Consider the following 22,205-nt stretch of genomic DNA (forward strand, 5'->3'; position numbering starts at 1 on the left):
AACAGACACACTCAAGTACTCACTCAGACCCTCATGCACCTACTCACAGACTAACTCAGAAACTCATGTACTCACTCACAGACCCATTTAGATACTCATGCACCCACTCACTGATGCACTCAAACACTCATGTACCTACTCACAGACCCACTTAGACACTCATACACCCACTCACAGACCCACTCAGAGATGCACACACCCACTCATAGACCCACTCAGACTCACATACCCACTTACAGACCCACTCTGAGACTCACACACTCACTCACATCCACTCAGGGACTCACACACCCACTTAGAGACCCATTCAGACACTCATACATCCACTTTCAAACACACTCAGAGACTCATGTACTAACTCACAGACCCACTTAGACACTCATGCACCCACTGACAGACCCGTTCAGACAATCATGCACCCACTCTCAGACCCAGTCAGACACTCACACACCGACTCACAGACTCACACAGATACTTGGACAGCCACTCACAGAGACGCTCTCACACCAAGTGACTCCCTCTCACACCTACTCTCACACCCAGAAAGACACTCTCACACCGACTCTCACACTCACATAGACCCTTTCACACCCACTCTCACACCCAGACACTATCATACGCTCTCTCACAGCCAGAGACACCCTCTGGCACCTATTCTCACACCCAGAGAGACAGACCCTACAGCTAACCCCCACCACGCATGGCTAAAGGCAGTGCTTGATGGTGGTTAGATTAACATATAGTAGATAAAATGAATTTATGTTAATAAAAACCATAGAAAATCACTTTAAAAAAAATTAAGGTCACAGGGATGTTATAGTTAATGTGAATTTACTTGCACAAAACATAGAGATTCAGCATTTATAGTTATAGTTATTTCAAGTAACAATAACTCGTGCCTGTGCCATGCACTGCTAATTACGCCAGATATTACAGCACAAATGACAACTTTAATAAAGTCAATACAAATATCAATGAAACACAAGCAATCAATTTATTGAAGAAAAAAACTGCATGGTGGGGGTGGGAGTTATAGTTACCTTACAGTGCGAGTTATGGTTACTTGAAATAACTCTAACTATAACTGCTGAATTTCTATGGTTTTTTGCAAGTAAATTCAGAACCTAGCTATAACGCACCTATAACCTTTGCTTTTTTAAGTGTATATATATATATATATAAATAACACTCCCCAAAATTAATCCCGGAGTGCGGCCGCTGCAACACAGCGGTCCTGGTCGGGCTCCGAGACGCCCAATAAAAAAAAACACACTCCCCGAAACTCAAGAGCACCAGGACGCATCCGTACACAAAAAGCTGAAGTATTGACACCAAAACAGAACAACTCCAACGCGTTTCAGCATTACGCCTTTCTCACGGATAGAGTCCTATTTCCATTCCTCATTTAAATACATTCAAACACTGACATAAACAGAGGACTAATTCCCAAAAATGATTGTACCCACGGCGGCCATCTTAAAAAGTCCATTGCACGTGAATTAACCCTTCAACAGATGTAGATCTCTGAGGGATGACTTATGTCATAGTGATCTATCACGTGAGAGACTGATTAGGAATAGCTTAGGAAACGTTTTTTCGTGTTGCATGAAGTGTAAAGCATGTAGAACCAGCAGTAGCTGTAAAAAGTTGAGGATACCAGGGAAAGATCAGGATTTTGTCATCAAATGAAATTATGACTGTGGGGCGACGTATTGTGTTTACTGTCTAATTTGTCCATGTGAGAAACTGTATGTAGGGAGCACAATTCACAGTGCAAAGAAACGGGTGTTGGAACACAGACGAGCAATTAAAAACAATGACAAGAACTATCCAGTTGCGAGACACTTTGCTGATCAACACGATGGCAATGAAAATATCCTAAGATTTGTAGTTAATTGACCAGGTGAGGAACAGCAAAAGAGGTGTGAGTAGAGAAAAGACACTGAGGATCATGGAGTCATGTTACATCATAGATTTTGAGACAATGGATCCTATTGGGTTAAATTCTAGTGAGGAGTTAAGTACACATTTGGGATGAAAAGGCATAAAGGAAAAAATACATATGCAATAAGGGGCATATGGAAAAATTTATATGCAGAAATTAATATAAATGAGCAATGGATCTATTTGTTTTTCTTCACAAGCAGTGGTGTAGTTATAGGTTGAGTCATATTTTTTATGTATATTTTTACTTTCAGTTTTTTGTTTAAATGAGATGAGGACTGGATCAGGCCTTACAATGGAAGAGAGGTTAAAATCATGTTGAGAAAAACATAAAGGCAGAAAGCTGCACGGTTAAGTAATTTTGCCCACTTGGGCAATATGCATGGGTTTGAATGTGATGTTACATTCTATTTCATATTAATTCCTAGTTTTGACCCCCCCATCCACAATGTATAGACAAAATGTATTAGATCATATATGATAAATGAGAGATCGCCGCACTCCAGGATTAATTCTGGGGAGTGATATATATATATATATATATATATACACTTAAAAAAACAAAGGTTATAGGTGCGTTTTGTGTACGGATGCGTCCTGGTGCTCTTGAGTTTCAGAGAGTGTGTTTTTTATATATATATATATATATATTTGGTGTACATCCGTTCAGTTTTTTTTTTTTTATTAAGGGTCAAAAATATTTCCATATCTGGATGGTTGAGTTTGTGAGAGCTTCAAGAGACTCTTGTGAGAGCGCCAATTTAAAAATGGAGTATTCTGATGATTGGTCCAGGGAAATGTTTCCTCTCATCCAATTTGCTCCCACAGGAGTCAGAGTTGCTCTAATTGGCTGCCAGGAACATCAGTAAAATGTTACTTGCAGCTGTTATACAACTTGAGGGCTTAGTGCCCTGTCTTGATGTAGTAAATGGAAAAAATATATATAAAGGGGAAGGGGAAGGGGAAGGATACCCTGCTCCCTAGGCCCGAGAGGGACCCTCAGGGTGCCCAAAATAAAATAAAAATGTATATTCTGCCATGATTCCAAACTTTCAAGCCACAGCTTAACTAATTCATTAATGGGAGGGGGACATGTGGCCCTCTCCCTAAGCCATTTTAGTCACTGTGGAGCCCCATTTAATAATGGGAGTGTTCTCAAAGCCCCCCTCTCAAACCCATTGTATACCCCAGAAAGCCCACGCCTGGATCCAAAATCCTTTAAGAAACTGTAGGGGGGCGTGCTTCCCCCTTCCACAAGCCATTATATGCCCCAGGGAGCTCACCCCCAGGGCCAAAATTCTCTATGGAAGGGGAGAAGAGCCATGCAGTCCCCTCTTTGAGCCATCACCAGCCCCAGGAAGTGCACCCAAGGGCAGAAATGTAATTAATAGGGGATGGGCCATAGGGCCCCCTCCCCAAGCCTTGACAAGCTCCTGGGGACCCCACTGCCATGGCCGCTACCTTTTTAAAAAGGGTAGGGGGCTGAAATTTATCATCAATTATGAGAACAATGATGCAATGAATTATGTCATTTGAGATGTCATCAGTGATGTCATAAATGATGTAATTAAACATGTCCTTAGTGATATAATATGTGAGGTCATAAGCAGTGCATGGCAGGAGTGCAAGTTATAGTTAGCTCTACCAACTATAACTGGTGATTTGCTGCATATTCTTTTAGTTAAAAAAGTTAATGTTATCACTGACATATTCACCTAATTATAATGTTACCTTTAACCTTTGTTTTTTGATGAATGTCTATCAATTATTAACAAAACAGATCTATTTATCAAACCTAACTTTAGCGTTACTTTAATAATTGCTTTTTTTACTGAATATTTTGACTTGCTGGAAACCGCATTTCCAGCAAGGTGGTGGTCCCCAGGGTCAGGGCTCTGCACAATCCCCCATTACAGTATAATAAGAAAGGTGTTGCCACTCCTTTTACATCACAAATACTTTTTTCTTTTTAATTTGTCCCAAAATATCTCACACTAAGTAAATAATTCTTCAAAGCCAAAAAAACTCTCTCTCTTTCTCAGTCTCTTTCTCCCTCTCTCTCTCTCTCATCCCCTATGGGATGAAGGAGAGAAAGAGGCAGGTAGTTATTGCAATGGTCTCTCTATACGACTTCAAAGTGTCACACTAGCAAGATGTTTGGTTTGAATGTTATAGTTATGTTTTGATGTACTGCAGATCAAAGTCGATTCTTGCCTAATTGTAAGTCTCTTGGACTGTCACTAAGTAGGTTGAAGGTTCTAATCCTAGCATCTCATGGCAGTCTGTCTGTTTATTTACTAATGTTTTGAATGTTAAACATTCCTAGTGATACAACATGTATGTCTTCTATTCAACATCTTTGGGTTGAATGTCATAGTTATATCTGGACACAAAAGTTTAGTGAGTCACCTGTAGCCTAGTGTTTAAGACATCAGGCCATCCCACAGAAGGTTGAGGGTTCAAGTCAAGGTGTGACATTGGTCATTTCCTTGTTTTAATGTTTTTAAGTTTAAATATTTCAAGTAGATACTAAAAGGTGAACTCACTCTATTTATGTGACAAATGCATTTTTCTTTTCAAATTGTCCAATAATATTTATTTTTAAGTATATAATTCATAAAAGCCTAATTATCTCTGTCAAGCTCTTTCTCTAAATCCCTCTGACTCTGTCAATTTCTCCCTTTCTCTCTCTGACTTCCATCTCATAATGGCTGTTTGACTGCTTTTATGGGGCCACCCGCAGGGCCTGTGCATGGCGTAGGGTTGGCTACATATAGGACGTAGGCCATAGGCAAGGCCCAGGATCTCACTCCACCGCGCATGGCCAAAGGTTGTGTGCGACGCAGGATTTAGTATTTATAGGGAGTTGTGTGAAGGGCCTGGCTGTACTCCAGACCCTGCAGCCAACCCCAGCTGCGCATGGCCTAAGGCTATGCACAGCTGTGGTTATATTAAAGTAAAGTAACTAACATTACTTTGTTTAAAAAGAACATAGAAATTGACAGAAAGAACAAAGGTTAACGTTGCAGTTAGGAAATAGAATTAAAAAAAAAATAGAAATTCACTTAAAAAAACCAAAGGTTACAGGGATGTTATAGTTAGGTTCTGAATTTACTCACACAAGACCACAGAAATTCAGCAGTTATACTTATGGTTAAATTAAATATCTGGAACTCGCGCCCTAAGGTAAGTATAACACTCCCTCACAATCCACTGCTGCTAATTAGCCCACATTAAATGTCAGTCTTGACATCTTTTATGACATCATTGATAATATCACCTCAACATTTGCAATAAACGTATTGATTAGAAAACTGTGAATTGAGGGGGCACAGGTTATAGTTACCTTAGGGTGCGAGTTTGGGTTATATATATATATATATATATATATATATATACATATACATATATATATATATAGCAAGACATGAATCGCCAAAATGCTCTGGGTTGACTGTTAGGGCCATTTGGTGGAACTTTGAGGGAACTGATTAAACAATATTGTGCACCACGTTGCTGAGTTCACGTAAATTCTTTACGGAAGTGGGAAGAATTTTGGTGGACACGAATAATTGCGGGAACCTGACCTGTACACTAACCGCCATCGATGGGACTGAACGGCATCAGGAGAAACAGTGGATTTGTATATATATGTGTGTGTGTGTGTGTGTGTGTGTGTGTGTATATGTATGTGAATATAGCATTGATAGTCCGTGGACTGATTGCCTGAACTGTGGCATGCACATTCAATATATGCAACTACTTCTGTATCAGTCATTTGCACACCACTATGATGAATTAAATAGCCACCACCTGAGTTAGTAACTGCCTTCCTTCTGCAATTGTCAAATTCATTGTGTCAGGGTAGAGTGTATACCCACCCAATATAGGCCAGGTGGGCCCTTCATTACTTAAGGGACCCATTCAAATATTTTGCACTACATTGGGTCACTGGTGTTATTGATATCCTAGTAAGACTTCTAAGTCACACAGTAGGGTTCATAATTAGCTGGCAGTGCTGCAGCTCTGTATGTATGAAGGTTCACAGCATTGGGATCTATAGGATCAAACTTCACCCATTAGAACAATATTTCAAAACAGGTATAGCTCATGTTCACTTAAATGACAGTTAGCCAGCTTCCTGTGTTATCAAGGAGATGCTGTGTGACTGGCACCCTGAAATGTACCCCTTTTGGAACAGTAGCTTACATCATTTTTGAAATACAGATCCAATAAAAATGAGATTAAAAAAACAGAAACCCAAATGGTGAGTAACCATCTACAACAGTGGCACTTCATAAACCTATAACAAAAGAAAGTAGCAATCGTAGTTGAAGGAAATACCCAATATTACAATGGATGTCTCCACCAATTGCAGTACAGGGTTTCTTAAGTGTGCCCTACAGAATTTCTCAAGGATCTAGTAAAATGAGTTCTCTATGTTGGTCATACCCTACATACCCTAGCACTAGGGACTTTGTCAATGTGCCAATCTGTGACAGAAAACCAGTTGGAAGGCAACCACTCTACAACCCTCAGAGCGCAATTGCTGTGAGATATGTTTCAGGTTGCAATCAATTCTATGAACAATCACACAGTTATGATGAAGCATTTTTATTAATTAGAATATATTGTTTGTTTCAGTATGTATAACCAGACCCCAAATTTAAATTACTTGACCTCTGCTTGCTTGCATTGACATCAATTTTAAAATTACTAAAGAAAATGTGTCTTTTAAAATTTCATGAACATGTTTTCATTGTTATGTTTCTCTTCTGTGTTTTTTCTTCTATAAACAATAGATGAAATGGGATTCATTTCATAATGTTGTTTTCTTATACTGAGTAAAATGAACAAATTTGTGTTCCTTAAGAAGAAAAGCCATGTAACGGGCGATGAGCTGTATGGCTAAAAATAATTCAGTGTCTGTTGCTGTCCAGGCCTCAACTGTACTTCATGAGTTTGTAAATGGATTATTGTTTGGTTTCCTTCAATAGTGCAATTTAATTTCCTTTGTAGAGCAGAGGGTTTAAAATGCTTATTCATGATGTAGGTTTTTCAAAGTATCTTATTATAAGTATATTTTTGTTTGTACAGCTCTATAATCCTACTTGAAGACATTTTGAGGGTATGGTTTTTCAATTGTCTGAAACTTTACAAGTGCCATTTATGGATATGTGCCAGCCTTTTCTTTTCTTTTAAACAGAGCAGTCTGTATGTCAATTTGCTATTTGATTTATACCTAGACTTTTGGCTCCTTTCTTGGCAGCATAGTACATGTTGGTTCTCTTGTTGATTTATATTTAGACTCTTCCTTCACATACCAACCGAGTTTTATGCTAGCTTTTTGCTGAACTATATTTTGATTTTGTCTAATTCCCTCATGTATGACCTCTTGCAAATGGCATTACTGGTGATGATTTGAATCTGACTAAATACATTTTGCCTTCTGTAATTATTCCAACATTTTGATAAAACCGTTGTGGGTCGGAGTTTGAATTTTGTCTTGCGAGGATTTTCTTTATTCACACAAGGGCTCCTGTCCTTTGGGACTCACACAGCCCCAATCCTGCACATCGGCCATCTACATTTATTAGTAAAATATGCCAACACTATTTTTCATAAAGGACTAGCATGCTCAGGAACAATAGCATTTACTCAATACATTTTGAAGATTTATTTATAAAATCAAAGCCCTATATGAATTGTTACTGCAATAAAGTTAAACAGAAGGGCAGCTGCAATGTTTACTAAAAGTGTAAACAGGAACAAATCAAGCATTTTTGCTGTATATCTTTATAGCAACTCTACTGTCATTCTTGTAATCACTAAGCTAATCTTAGCTCTAAAATAAAAGACTATTCATTTTTTAGAGGTGCTTTACACCTGCATACCTGTGAACAACAAGGCTTGTTCACCAGTCTGGGATCTAACATGATTTGAGTAGTTTTTGATTGCAAGATGTTATGTCTATCTTATGTACAACCATGTAGGTGTAAGGGACACAAAACCAGCCTACCTGGTTATTTTAGGTTGGAAATACATTTGAAAAAAGTGAAGGGTTTGAGGCTTAAACAAATGTTCACATAGCTAGGTCTGCAGACATACTCTTCTGTATACGTAGTGGACTAAGGAGCTATTGAGAGGGATAATGTGGGAGGCTGGGCTGGTTTGTAGTGGGTACCTAAGGTACTTACACCTTATACCAGATCCAGTTATCCCTGATTAGTGAAATGTAGGCAGTGTCTAGCAGCTTAGGCTGTTTAGGGGTAGCTGTAGCAGAGCAGCCAAGGCTGAACTAGGAGACATGCAAAGCTCATGCAATACCATTATAGTCACAAAGTACTTATACACAATAAAAGACAATACTCAGTGATACCAAAAATAAAGGTACTTTATTTTAGTGACACAAGGGCAAAAGTATCTTAGAGGTAATACTCCTTCTGGAGGTAAGTATTATACACATTATATACACTAGTAACCAAAATCAGGTAATAAACAGTCATAAAATAGTGCAAACAGTAGAAAATATAATAGATTGTAATAGGCCTAGGGGCAACACAAACCATATACTAAAATAGTGGAATGCAAATGTTGAATTCCCCCACTATGCAAGGGTAGTGTGTAGAGGAGAACTGGGAGTGTAGGAAAACACCAAAGGTAAGTTAAGTACCCCACCCCAGAGTGCAGGAAAGCAGGAATAAAGTACAGCAAGAATTATGCAAGAACAAAGCAAGACGACAAGCAACCACCATTGGATTCCTGGACCTGAAGACCTGTGGAGAGAGGAGACCAAGGGGGTCATTACAACATTGGCAGTAAAAGCCGCTTACCGCCATGCAGAAGACCGGCAACACACCGCCGCGGCCGCGGAATTCCGCCACAGCTATTATGACCCACATCTCGGAATCCGACAAAATTCAGACACCCACACAAGTCCGCCACACCAAAGGTCAGTGATAAACTGGCGAAAACAAAACCTCCACTATCACGCCAACAGAAAAACGCCCACACTATCACGACACACGAATCCACGAGGCGGTCTTTCAACCGCGGTATTCCATTGGCGGTACACACCGCAGCGCTCAAAATACACACACATCTCCAAAACACCACCACAGTGGACAATTCGAAATACACACACCTGAGACACATACACACACCACTCCCACACACCCAATACAATATAAAACACACACCCATATCACCCACAAACCCCTACGACCACAATTACAGAGAGAAGGCCAGAGAAAGACACCACCATCAACAAACTAGCATCCACAGGCACACAACACCATCACCCACACAACTTCCACGCACAAAACACCACACACCACTACATATCACCACACTTGTCACCACACACACCACCCCACACATCACCTACACCACCCCATGGCAAGGCAAAGACACCCCAGGTTCTCGGAGGAGGAGCTCAGGGTCATGGTGGAGGAAATCGTCCGGGTAGAGCCACAGCTATTTGGATCCCAGGTGCAGCACACCTCAATTGCAAGGAAGATGGAGCTATGGTGAAGAATAGTCGACAGGGTCAACGCAGTGGGACAACACCCAAGAAATCTGGAGGACATCAGGAAGAGGTGGAACGACCTACGGGGGAAGGTGCGTTCCGTGGTCTTAAGACACCAACAGGCGGTTCAGCGGACTGGCGGCAGACCCCCACCTCCCCACCCACAACTAACAACATGTGAGGAGCAGGTCTTGGTGATTCTGCATCCTGAGGGCCTCGCAGAAGTCAGTGGAGGAATGGACTCTGGTAAGTCAAAACTTAACTATTACATCCCCCACCCTACCTGCATGCTATCACATACCCCCACCCTCGTCCCCACCCCTGTCACTCCAACTCCTCACAAATGTACCAATATCACAAACCACACATCCCAACACCAAGCCCTGCATTTAATAACAACGCATGGACACCCATCACTAAAGCATGCGTACTGTACATACCCATACACCCCCCTAAACCATCATCACACAAGCTCCCACACAGGAATGCCAGCACTGGGGTTCACAGTCACCCACTCATTGCACACCATGACACACACAGATGCAATAATCATGCCTTTCCACCCCTGCAGGACCACTACCCAACGTCACCAGACAGGAGGGTCCACACATGTCCACTCCACCCACAGAAGAGGCCCACAGTGATGACAGCACCTCTGTCCACCTGGATCTAGATGACGAGCCCGGACCATCGGGGGCCTCGGGACAGTCAGTTCCCCTCACGCAGGCACAGGCCACCACAGACCTTCCTCCCTCTGGAAACACCAGCACAGCACCCACCCAGCGGGCCCATACCTCCGTCCCCAGGACACGTCAATCAGCTGTGTGTCCACCACTACAGGGAACCCAGGATAACCCACCACCCCAACAACAACAGGGACCTGGGGGCAGTGGGCACATGGTCCAGGGGACGGAGGCCCAGGAACACAGGGGAACTGGGAGGGCTGCTGTGCGACAGGGGGCAGAGAGGCCAAGGGAACCCACTCTCCACGAGGCCCTCTCCTCCATCATGGGAGCCTACCACCAATCCCAGGAGACGATGGCAACGGTACTGGCCAAGTTTCAGGAGACCCAGCGGCTGCAGGAGGAACAGTATTTGGGGTTCAGGGAGGAACTAAGAACCATCAGCTCCGCCCTGGGCACCATCGTAGAGGTGCTGAAGGAAGTACTCAACACCAGGAGGGACACTGTGGCACTACAAGGGGCCCCTGACACTAGCATGGACAATGAACTGCCCACCACCTCCGCCGGCGCTAGTGGACAGGACGCACCACCACAGGACCACCACACCAGCACCCCACCCCCTGCAGATGGAGAACCACCCCACAAACGGTCCCTGAGATCCAGGAACAAGACAGAGAACGATGCCAAGACCCCCGCCAAGAAATGGGACCACCCTGATTGTCATCCCCCTGTCCCACTTTGTCACCCTGTCTATATTGAAACTGCCCCAGCTCCACTTCCTATGCACATATGGGCAATGCACCTGTGAGACTAATAGACTGGACTCTGCCATTGACACTCCTCCGCCATCACCCCTCACCATTTAACTTCCCCCTCCAATAATTTGTATTTAAATAAACATACCTAAAGCACCCAAAAGATCTGGAGTCTGTCTGTGATTTCGAAATAGTGTATTTGCAATTACAGTGCCAAAATGTTCTTGAAATAGTAATGTCAACATACCTATGTCACACAGCTCTAGTCCATGAGGAATCTAAGCAGATGAGACACATTGGGACCCACACCTGTGAAACCGTAAGGGAAAGTGACAACTCAGTGACCATACAGTGGGTGAAAAAGACAGACAGTAGATAGGTAGTAGTGTATAAATACATGTAGTAGGCAGGTTTGTATTCTTACCTGTGTTTCACTAGAAATATTGCTGGATCACTGAGTCCCTGTTCTGCATGTCTTCTTCCTCTGCTTCCTCCTCATCACTGTCCACAGGCCCCACAGCTGCCACAACACCGCCATCTGGACCATCCTCCTGCAGAAAAGGCACCTGTTGTCGCAAAGCCAAGTTGTGAAGCATACAGCAGGCCACGATGATCTGGCACACCTTCTTTGGTGAGTAGAATAGGGATCCACCTGTCATATGCAGACACCTGAACCTGGCCTTCAGGAGGCCGAAGGTCCGCTCGATCACCCTCCTAGTTCGCCCATGGGCCTCATTGTAGCGTTCCTCTGCCCTTGTCCTGGGATTCCTCACTGGGGTCAGTAGCCATGACAGGTTGGGGTAACCAGAGTCACCTAATAGCCACACACAGTGCCTCTGGAGTTGACCCATCACATAAGGGATGCTGCTATTCTGCAGGATGTAGGCATCATACACTGAGCCAGGGAACATGGCATTCACATGGGAGATGTACTGGTCTGCAAACATACCATCTGTACATTCATCGAATGATAACTCTTCCGGTTCCTGTACACCTGTTCACTCCTGTGGGGGGGATCAAAGCCACATGGGTCCCATCAATGGCACCTATGATGTTGGGGATATGTCCAAGGGCATAGAAGTCACCTTTCACTGTAGGCAAATCCTCCACCTGAGGGAAAACGATGTAGCTCCGTATGTGTTTCAGCAGGGCAGACAACACTCTGGACAATACGTTGGAAAACATAGGCTGGGACATCCCTGATGCCATGGCCACAGTTGTTTGAAAAGACCCACTTGCAAGGAAATGGAGCACTGATAGCACCTGCACTTGAGGGGGGATTCCTGTGGGATGGTGGATTGCTGACATCAGGTCAGGCTCCAACTGTGTACACAGTTCCTGGATTGTGGCACGGTCAAACCTGTAGGTGATAATCAAATTTCTTTCCTCCATTGTCGACAGGTCCACCAGCGGTCGGTACACCGGAGGATTCCACCATCTCCTCACATGTCCCAGAGGACGGTGCCTATGAAGGACAACAGCGAGCACAGAGTCAAACAACTTAGAGATATGTACCCACAGTCTACACAGAACACCATTCATACACAAAATGTGGCCTGTATGTGTGTTGAGACTAGGCCTAGGTATGTGTGACGCAGTTGGTAATTAGGCCATGTGGGCCCCTGAAATGGCGGCTCCCTGACCTGTAAAGTGGGACAATGGGATGTGAGGTAACTGCGCTGGCGTTCTACACCGTCGCGGTAGGCGGTCGAAGACCGCGGCGCAATGCTGCATTGGTTAACATTGGATCCTATGGGTCCCAGGAGCCAATGATGATGTACGCCGGCAGTGATGGTACGCACCACCGCGGACGTGACCACCATTTTCTATCTGTTGAATCACTCGATACCTGATCTTCGACAGGAGAGGACCTACACTGCAAGTGCTGCTGTGACCTCGGTCTGGAAGAGACAATGGCTCGTGCGTCTGGGGAAAGGGCCCCTGCCTTCACATCGGAGGAGTTGGAGAAGCTCGTCGATTGGGTCCTCCCCCAGTAGACGCTACTCTACGGTCCCCCAGACCAACAGGTAAGTACACAGGGAGCATGTTGTATGGGCTATGCCTGTGTGGAGAGGGCTGGTTGTAAGAAGGAAGGGGGCAGAGTTCTGCATGCATGAAAGACGGTGGGTGCATGTGCCACATGGCAAGGGTAGGAATGGGGGCCACTCACTTTGATGGCGCAGTTGGTAATGACTTCTCTTCTTCCCCTGTACATTTCATGTAGGTCAGCGCCCACCAGAAGAAGGATGTTTGGCGTGCCATCGCCAAGGACGACCGGACCCTGGGGGTCCACCACAGACGGAGCACCCACTGCCGGAAAAGATGGGAGGACATTCACCGCTGGAGCAAGAATACGGCGGAGGCTCAGCTGGGGAGGGCCTCCCAACGTGGAAGGGGTGCCCGTCGATCCATGACCCCCCTTATGTTCAGGATCCTGGCGGTGGCCTACCCGGAGTTGGATGGGCACTTGAGGGCATCACAGCAGACACAAGGGGGTGAGTACACTCTCATTCAGCTGACTTTGAGCGCAGTGGAGGGCGAGTTCCGTAGGCTAGGCCCCTCCGTAAGGCATGGCCCTGTGGCCCCCCACCCCACCTCTGTAGAGTGCCAAGTACACCTAGTCATGCACCTGTGTCATCTATGTGTGCAGATGTCGTCCATAGCCTTTTAGGCCATTTCCCATGAGTTGCACTGTAGAGCCCAAGAGCGCGACGTAGTGCAGGGGGCTTCTGTGTCTGTCTTGTCCGCCAACGGTAGCGGTAATCCATGCACTCAACATATCTTTCTTCTGTTCCCCCCCCCCCTTTTTGTGGTCTCCCTGTTCTTGTGTGCATTAGCATAATCATGTGGAGGAGCAGTGGCACCGGAGCACGAGGGAGCTGCATCCCACATGGCCATGGAGGGCCACACTACGGACTCAGAATACACCAGTGGGACGGAGGGCGAGGGGAGCACCACTGCGGGGACAGGAGCTGAAACCAGCGACACGGACTCGTCCTCCGATGGGAGCTCCCTTGTGGTGGCGGCAACATCTGTGCCCCCCGCATCTACAGGTACAGCCGCCACCCCCCCTACCAGCACTGCCCTCCCAGCAGCCCCTCAACCTTCGCCGGTGCCCGCTCACCCAGGAGGGTGGGCATCACCATCGCCCCAGGCACCTCAGCCCCTGCCCCTGTCACCCCTGCTGCCCTCAGTGAGGAGGCCATTGACCTCCTCAGGTCCCTCACTGTTGGGCAGTCTACCATTTTGAATGCCATCCAGGGTGTAGAAAGGCAGTTGCAACAAGCAAATGCATTCCTGGAGGGCATTCATTCTGGTCAGACTGCCCTTCACCGAGCCTTTCAAACTCTGGCCTCAGCACTGATGGCAGCCATTGTCCCTGTGTCTAGCCTCTCCCCTCCAACTTCCTCCACCCAGACCCAATCCCCTGTACCTCTGCCTATCCCAAGCACACCATCAGACCAGCCTGCACACACCTCACCACACAAGGGAAGCTCAGGCAAACATAAGCACCACACATCCCACAGGCACTCACGCAAGCATCACACACATACAGACACACCAACATCCACTGCCTCCACTGTGCCCCCTCCTCGTCGTCTCCCTCCTCCCTCCCAGTCTCGTCTACACTCACACCTGCATGCACTACCTCTACAGCCACTACGTCCCGCACCATCACACCTACCATCACACCCCGCTCACGTGCAGTCACCACCCCCACTACCATACACACGTCCACTGTGTCCTCTCCCAGTGTGTCTGTGACGCCCCCTCCGAAGATTCACAAACGCAGGCACACACCCACCTAACAGACATCCACCTCACGACAGCCTACAGCGCATGCACCTGCACCCAAAGCCACAAAACGTACACCTCCTACAACCACAACCTCTTCCTCCACTCCCAAACCCCCTCCAGCTACCCGTCCCAGTGTGTCCAAACAACTTTTCCTGTCCAGCCTTAACCTATTTCCCACCCCCCCGTCCAACTCATAGGTCCCGAACTTGCACCTCAGCCACAACATCTCCGGGACCAGTGGTGCCTGTGGTCACAGGTATGTGGAGTACACCGGACACCAGGACAGCCAGTGTGTCACGGAGCCACAGCACAGCCAGTCCCCCCCTGTGAAGCACCAGAAGTTGGCCAGTGCCCGGCGGGAGAGGGGGAAGACTCCAGCCACCCAAGCCGCTCCCAGGGGTCCCGGTGAGAGTGTGGACTCAGCTGTGACTCCTCCCAAGGTGAGGAAGGGCCACAAGAAACCCAGCAAGTCTAGGAGGAGCAGCACGGCGGAGAGGACCGCCATCATCCCCGCTGCCCAGGTGGGACCCGCCAGCCCCATCCTCGCTGCACAGGAGGGCCCCACCGGCCACAGCCCAGCTGCCCAGGAGGCCACAGCTAGCCCCATCGTCGCTGCACAGGAGGCCACCGCCAGCCCCATCTTCGCTGCCCAGGAGGGCCCCGCCAGCCACAGCCCAGCTGCCCAGGAGGCCACCATCAGCCCCATTCTCGCTTCACAGGAGGGACCCGCCAGCCACAGCCCAGCTGCCTAGGAGGCCACCGCCAGCCCCATCCTCGCTGCCCAGGAGGGCCCCGCCAGCCACAGCCCAGCTGCCCAGGAGGGCCCCGCCAGCCACAGCCCAGCTGCCCAGGAGTGCCCCGCCAGCCACAGCCCAGCTGCCCAATGAAGGACTGCCAGCCCCAGCCCAGCTGGGCAATGAAGGACCGCCAACTCAGGCACCGCTGGGACGGGCACCGCCAACTCAAGCACCGCTGAACAGGGCACCGCCAACTCATGCACCGCTGAACAGGGCACCGCCAACTCAAGCACCGCTGAACAGGGCACCGCCAACTCAAGCACCGCTAGCCCATGAGCGGCAGGGGCACCGACGCAACTGGGACCGTCACTGGGTGCTTGATGCACTCTGGGCACTCGTCCCCCTCCAGAACCAGTGGAGACATGCATCCACTACCTCTGTCCTTCACAGGATGAAGCACTCTGGGCACCAGTCCCCCTCCAGAACCAGTGGAGACATGCATCCACTACCTCTGTCCTTCACAGGATGAAGCACTCTGGGCACCAGTCCCCCTCCAGAACCAGTGGAGACATGTATCCACTACCTCTGTCCTTCACAACATGAAGCACTCTGGGCACCAGTCCCTCTCCAGAACCAGTGGAGACATGCATCCACTACCTCTGTCCTTCACAGGATGAAGCTCTCTGGGCACCAGTCCCCTTCCAGAACCAGTGAAGACATGCATCCACTACCTCTGTCCTTCACAGGATGAAGCACTCTGGGCACCAGTCCCCCTCCAGAACCAGTGGAGAAAGGCATCTACCTGAGAGACTGTGGCTTCGCACTCCCCAGGATTGAACAGTGGGCAAACCACCCACTGTAGAGACTTGGGAGACTGTGGCTTTGCACTCCCCAGGATTGAACAGTGGGCAACCCACCCACTGTAGAGACTTGAGAGACTGTGGCTTTGCACTCCCCAGGATTGAACAGTGGGCAACCCACCCACTGTAGATACTTGAGAGACTGTGGCTACGCACTCCCCAGGATTGAACAGTGGGCAAACTACCCACTGTAGAGACTTGAGAGACTGGCTTTGCACTCCCCAGGATTGAACAGTGGGCAACCCACCCACTGTAGATACTTGAGAGACTGTGGCTACGCACTCCCCAGGATTGAACAGTGGGCAAACTACCCACTGTAGAGACTTGAGAGACTGGCTTTGCACTCCCCAGGATTGAACAGTGGGCATACCACCCACTGTAGAGACTTGAGAGACTGTGGCTTTGCACTCCCCAGGATACATCATTGGGCATGGAGCCCCCTCGTGGATCTGGCGTCATGCACTCATCCGGCTGAGGTGCCCCCGCTTCCCTTCCCCCTTAGGTGCCTGTTGTATTTCTATCTGATGCCCCTGCAATGTTCTCTCTGTTTTGATCTGGTATTGTGTGTGGGCCTCGCCCATGGATTTTGGGCCCAGTGGTCCACGGACTATAAATGGTGCAATACCTGGACTACTATTCTTGGTGCATATTTTGTAAATAGTGTTTATATGTATATTTTTGCGTACTGCATTTTAATATATTCCAATGGTTACACTAATTTCCTTTTGTCTTTGCATTCTTCCAGGGGGGTTGGGGGGTGTTACTATAATGTATTGATATGTATTAGTGTGTGTGTTGTAGTGGGTGAGGGTGGGGGTGGGGGTGTTGCGTGTGTGTGTCCCTGTTTTTTGCCTCCCTCCTCCCCTGTGTCGTAGGTGCAGTACTCACCGTGGTCTTCGCCGCCGGCGTTGCTGCTCCTGGTACAGGAGCAGCAAGAGTATCGCCAGTAGGATTTGGAGTTCCGGGTCCATGGTGTCGTCGTTCCTCGTGGAGTGTGTTTTCCCTTCGAAATTCCTGTTTCCGCCGTGTTTTTATCCTCGGTGAATCCGCCCCGGAAAAGGTAGGTTGTGATACTGTGGGCGGTACTTTGTCTTCCGCCTGTCTGTTGGTGGTGACCGCCAAGCTGTTTGTCTGTACCGCCATGGCGGTCGGAGTGTTAAAGTGGCTGTCTTTGTTGGCGGTTTCCGCCACAGTTGTAATTCCATTTTTTTTACCGCCGGCCTGTTGGCGGTCTTACTGCCGCTTTAACACCGACCGCCAATGTTGTAATGACCACCCAAGTCCAGAAGTTGATGAAGAGTCCAGGAAGAACAGGAGCCCCATCCCACCTGGAGGAAGGTGCAAAAGTGGATTCTCCGGTTGGAAGGAAAGTACGGAAATGCACCAAAGAAGATTGCTGCAGGTTCCTGCTTGGTGCAAGAGATGTCCCACGTCGAGTTGTTGGATGCAGACTGTTTGCGTCACTGGATTCCGCCAACAAGCCTTGGTTCATGCAAGTGTGTGGTTTGTGTCAAAGAGGAACCTGGGGGTCTCAACTTACACTGAGGAGACAGGTGGGGCTCTCAGCACTTCAGAGAGCCCTCAGAAGACCCTGCAACACCCACGGGAGTCCCAGAACATGGGGACAAAGGAGTTGCAAAGTGCAGTCTTTGCAGCACTACACAGGAGGATCCCACACTGCAGGAGAACCTAGAGAGCTATGTGTTGCAGGGTGGAGTGCTGGGGACATGGCCTACGCTGTGCATGAAGAACTTTTGGAAGAAGTGCACAGAAGCCCAAGGAGCTGCTGAAGAGGTGGTGCACAGGGGTACTGTTGCTGCACGGGGAGGTAAACTCTCACCTCCACCAAATTGGGACCTTTGGACAGTCTGGGTCACTTCGGTCCACCACCTGTGTTTCACAGATCACGATCGTTGACAGGAGATGAGCCCCAGAGTACCAGTTGTCATCGCAGAGAAGTGCCTGCTGAAGCAGGGAAGTGACTCCTTCACTTCGTCGGGAGATTCCTTTGGTTCTTCTGGTCCCGGATGAAGACAGGAAGTCCTCAGAGCATGCACACCTTGGAAACTGTTGCAATTGCTGTCTGGAGCTAAAGTTGCAGGTCACAGGAGTCTTTCTGTATACTTTGTTGCAGTTATAGCGGTTCCTGGAGCAGTCTGCGTTTGATGCGATGGTCAGAAGCTGAAGCAGAGGATGCAGAGGAGTCCTGGAGGAATCTTGCAAACCAAATCTGAGGAAACACCCAGAGGAGAGACCCTAAATAGCCCTGAGAGGGGGATTGGCAACCTACCTAGGTATGCACCTATCAGGAGGGGTCTCTGATGTCACCTGCTGGCAAAGGCCACTCAGAGGTCTCCAGAGGGTTCCCACATCTTGGAATACAAGATGGCTAATGCCAGGGACACTCTGGAGGAGATCTGGGCACCACCCCTGGGGTGGTGATGGACAGGGGAGTGGTCACTCCCCTTACCTTTGTCCAGTTTCGTGCCAGAGCAGGGACTGGGGGTCCCTGAACCGGTATAGACTGGATTATGCAAGGAGGGCACCGTTTGTGCCCTTCAAAGCATTTCCAGAGGCTCTGGGAGGATACCCCTTCTATGCCTGTAACACCTATTTCCAATGGGAGAGGGTGTAACACCCCTCTCCTAAAGGAAATGCATTGTTCTACCTTCCTGGGATTGAGCTGCTCAATCTCCGGGAGGGCAACAACCTGTTTGTGAGGTGGCAGCATCTGGGGCTGCAGTGGAAACCTCAGAGAGCTGGTTTCGCAGTACTGGGGGTCCATGGTGGAGCCCCCAGGGTGCATGGAATTGGCCCCCCAATACCAGATTTATATTGGGAGTTCAATTTCAGACTCTTAGACACCTCACAAGGCCATATTCGGAGTTATCATTGTGAAGTTACATATATGTATTGACATATATATAGTGCACGCTTATAATGTTGTCCCCACAATAACAAAGTCCAGGGAATTGTCCCTGGACAACGTGGGGCACCTTTGCTAGTACAAGGGTGCCCTCACACATAGTAACCTTGCACCTAGCCTTCAGTAAATGAAGGTTAGACTTATAGGTGACTTATAAGTTACCTGGTGCAGTGTAAAATGGCTATGAAATAGTGTGTGTACAATTTCACTCAGGCTGCAGTGGCAGTCCTGAAGAAAGGTTTCTATGAGCTCCTTATGGGTGGAAAAGAAATGCTGCAGCCTATAAGGATGTTCCGGAACCCCAATGCCCTGGGTACCTAGTTTCCATATAATAGGGGCCTATAATGGTGGTCCAGTGTGCCAATCAGAATTGGAATATGGAGTCACTAAACTATAGTGACAAATTTGGTAAACAGAGAGAGCAAAAGCACTGGTGCTGGAGTTCAGGGTAGGAGAACTCCAGTGACACAGTCAAGCATACTGACAACACACATAGGCTACAAACTATGAGCACTGGGATCCTGGCTAGCAGGATCCCAGTGAGACAGTAAAAACACACAGACAAATAGGTCTGAAACTATGAGCACTGGGGTCCTGGCTAGCAGGATCCCAGTGAGACAGTACAAAAACGCTGACAAACACTGACAAAAGGCCAAAAATGGGGGTAACCATGCTAGAAAGAGGCTACTTTCTCACTTATAATATGAAGTTGACTCAGAGAATGGGTAACTAGGGCTATGTCTTTGAGCTCCATGAGAGGTCTGGTCAAGTGTTTAGCGAGAAGTTTAGGAGATATGCTAGTTGTCCATATCAGATCACTCTGAAAGAGTGTGCAATTTCTGTGAAGTATGGAGTAAGGAATGAACCCTTGTCATACTTAAAGAAACTTAAGGGAATGTTTCAGGACATATATATGTTGAACATTATAGAGACCACTGAATCATCTCTTTGGGTGGAAACAGTGGTTATTTATCTTAAATTGTGCTTGTGGCTAGACTTCCACAGTTTTAAATGATGCCATATGGGTATTTTGCCACCCAATACAAAACGTGTATGAAATAATTTCCACCTTGGTGGGAGTCACTGTTCTGAACTTAAGATCTTGCTAGTGCCTATCATCAGGTGATAATATAAGTGACATAAAGTCATCTTATGGCTTTTTTTAACCCTAAAGAAATGTTTCAGTTTACATGGATGTTCTTTTGGCGACATCTGTCTTCCAGATGACAATGAAAGAAACCTGTTAAAAATGGGGTCTTTGGTTGGCAGTCAGGTTATCCCCTGTCCAAGCTAGGACCCTCCCTCTAGTCAGGGTAAAAGAGAATCACCTTCAGCTAACCCCTGCTTACCTCCTTGGTAGCTTGGCACGAGTAGTAGGCTTGACTTAAGAGTGCTAGGTGTAACATATTTGTACCAATACACACAGTAACTTAATGAAAACACTACAAAATGACACAACACAGGTTTAGATAAATAGGAAATATTTATCTAAACAAAACAAGACCAAAATGAAAAACATAAACAATACACAAGTCAAGTTATCAATTTAAAAGCAAAAAGAGTCTTCATGTAGTTTTAGACACACACTAACACTGTTAGCGTGAAAATGTACCTTGGGTGCATCAAAAATAACCCTGCACGGGTGAGTGTGCATCAAAAAGGGCTTGCGATGCGTCGATTCCAAACACGAGCGAGACCTTGCCTCCTTTCTCCTTTCGTCGCGTTGGGCGTGTCGTTTCTTCTCTGCAGGAAAGCAATGCTTTGATCCTGTCAGCACTCTCGAGAACGGGCAGTCCTTGCTTTGTTTTCACACGCCCAGTGGTACTTGCGTCAGAAATCCAGCTGCACGATAATCCGAAAACCACGCAACGAGGGTTGCGATCTGAACAGCCTCCGTCAGAAATGCTGTGCATCATTTCTCCAGCTCCGTGCATCGTTTCTTCAGTCACGTTGCAGGCGAGCGTCGATTTTCAGCAGTGAAGCCAGCGGCGCGCAGATTCTGAAGCCGCAGATCAGAGTTGCGTCGATCTTTTCCCCGCACAGCATTCTGTCCGTGGATTTCTTCCTCTTAGGCCGCCAGCTTCTCCTTTCAGGGTCCCAGGAACTGGATGGGCACCACAGGGCAGAGTAGGAGTCCCTGAGACTTCAAACAACCGGAGGCAAGCTATAAATCAAGCCCTTGGAGATCTTCACAAGATGGAAGGCACACAAAGTCCAGTCTTTGCCATCTTACCCTGGCAGAAGCAGCAACTGCAGGACAGCTCCACAACGCACAGTCACAGGTAGGGCAGCTCTTCTTCCTCAGCTCTTCAGCTCTTCTCCAGGCAGAGGTTCCTCTTGGTCTCCAGAAGTGTTCTCAAGTCTGTGGTTTTGGGTGCCCTTCTTATACCCAATTTCTCCTTTGAAGTAGGCCTACTTCAAAGCAAAGTCTCTCTTGAATGTGAAATCCTGCCTTGCCCAGCCCAAGCTCCAGACACTCACCAGGGGGTTGGAGACTGCAATGTGTGAGGGCATGCACAACCCTTTCAGGTGTGAGCGACCACTCCTCCCCTCCCTCCTAGAACAGGTGGCTCATCAGGATATGTAGGCTACACCCCAGCTCCCTTTGTGTCACTGTTTAGTGTGAGGTGCAACCAGTCCAACTGTCAAACTGACCCAGACAGGGAATCCACATATAGGCAGAGTCACAGAAATGGTGTAAGCAAGAAAATGCTCACTTTCTAAAAGTGGCATTTTCAAACACACAATCTTAAAATAAACTTTAATAAGAGATGTATTTTTAAATTGTGAGCTTAGAGATCCCTAACTCCACATGTCCATGCACTCCCAAAGGGAAACTACACTTTAATCAGATTTAAAAGTAGCCCCCATGTTAACCTACGAGAGGGACAGGCCTTGCAACAGTGAAAAACGAATTTAGCAATATTTCAGTGTTAGGACATATAAAACACATTAGTATATGTCCTACCTTAAC

This window comes from Pleurodeles waltl, chromosome 4_1, assembly GCF_031143425.1.
Source record: "Pleurodeles waltl isolate 20211129_DDA chromosome 4_1, aPleWal1.hap1.20221129, whole genome shotgun sequence".
NCBI lineage: Eukaryota > Metazoa > Chordata > Amphibia > Caudata > Salamandridae > Pleurodeles > Pleurodeles waltl.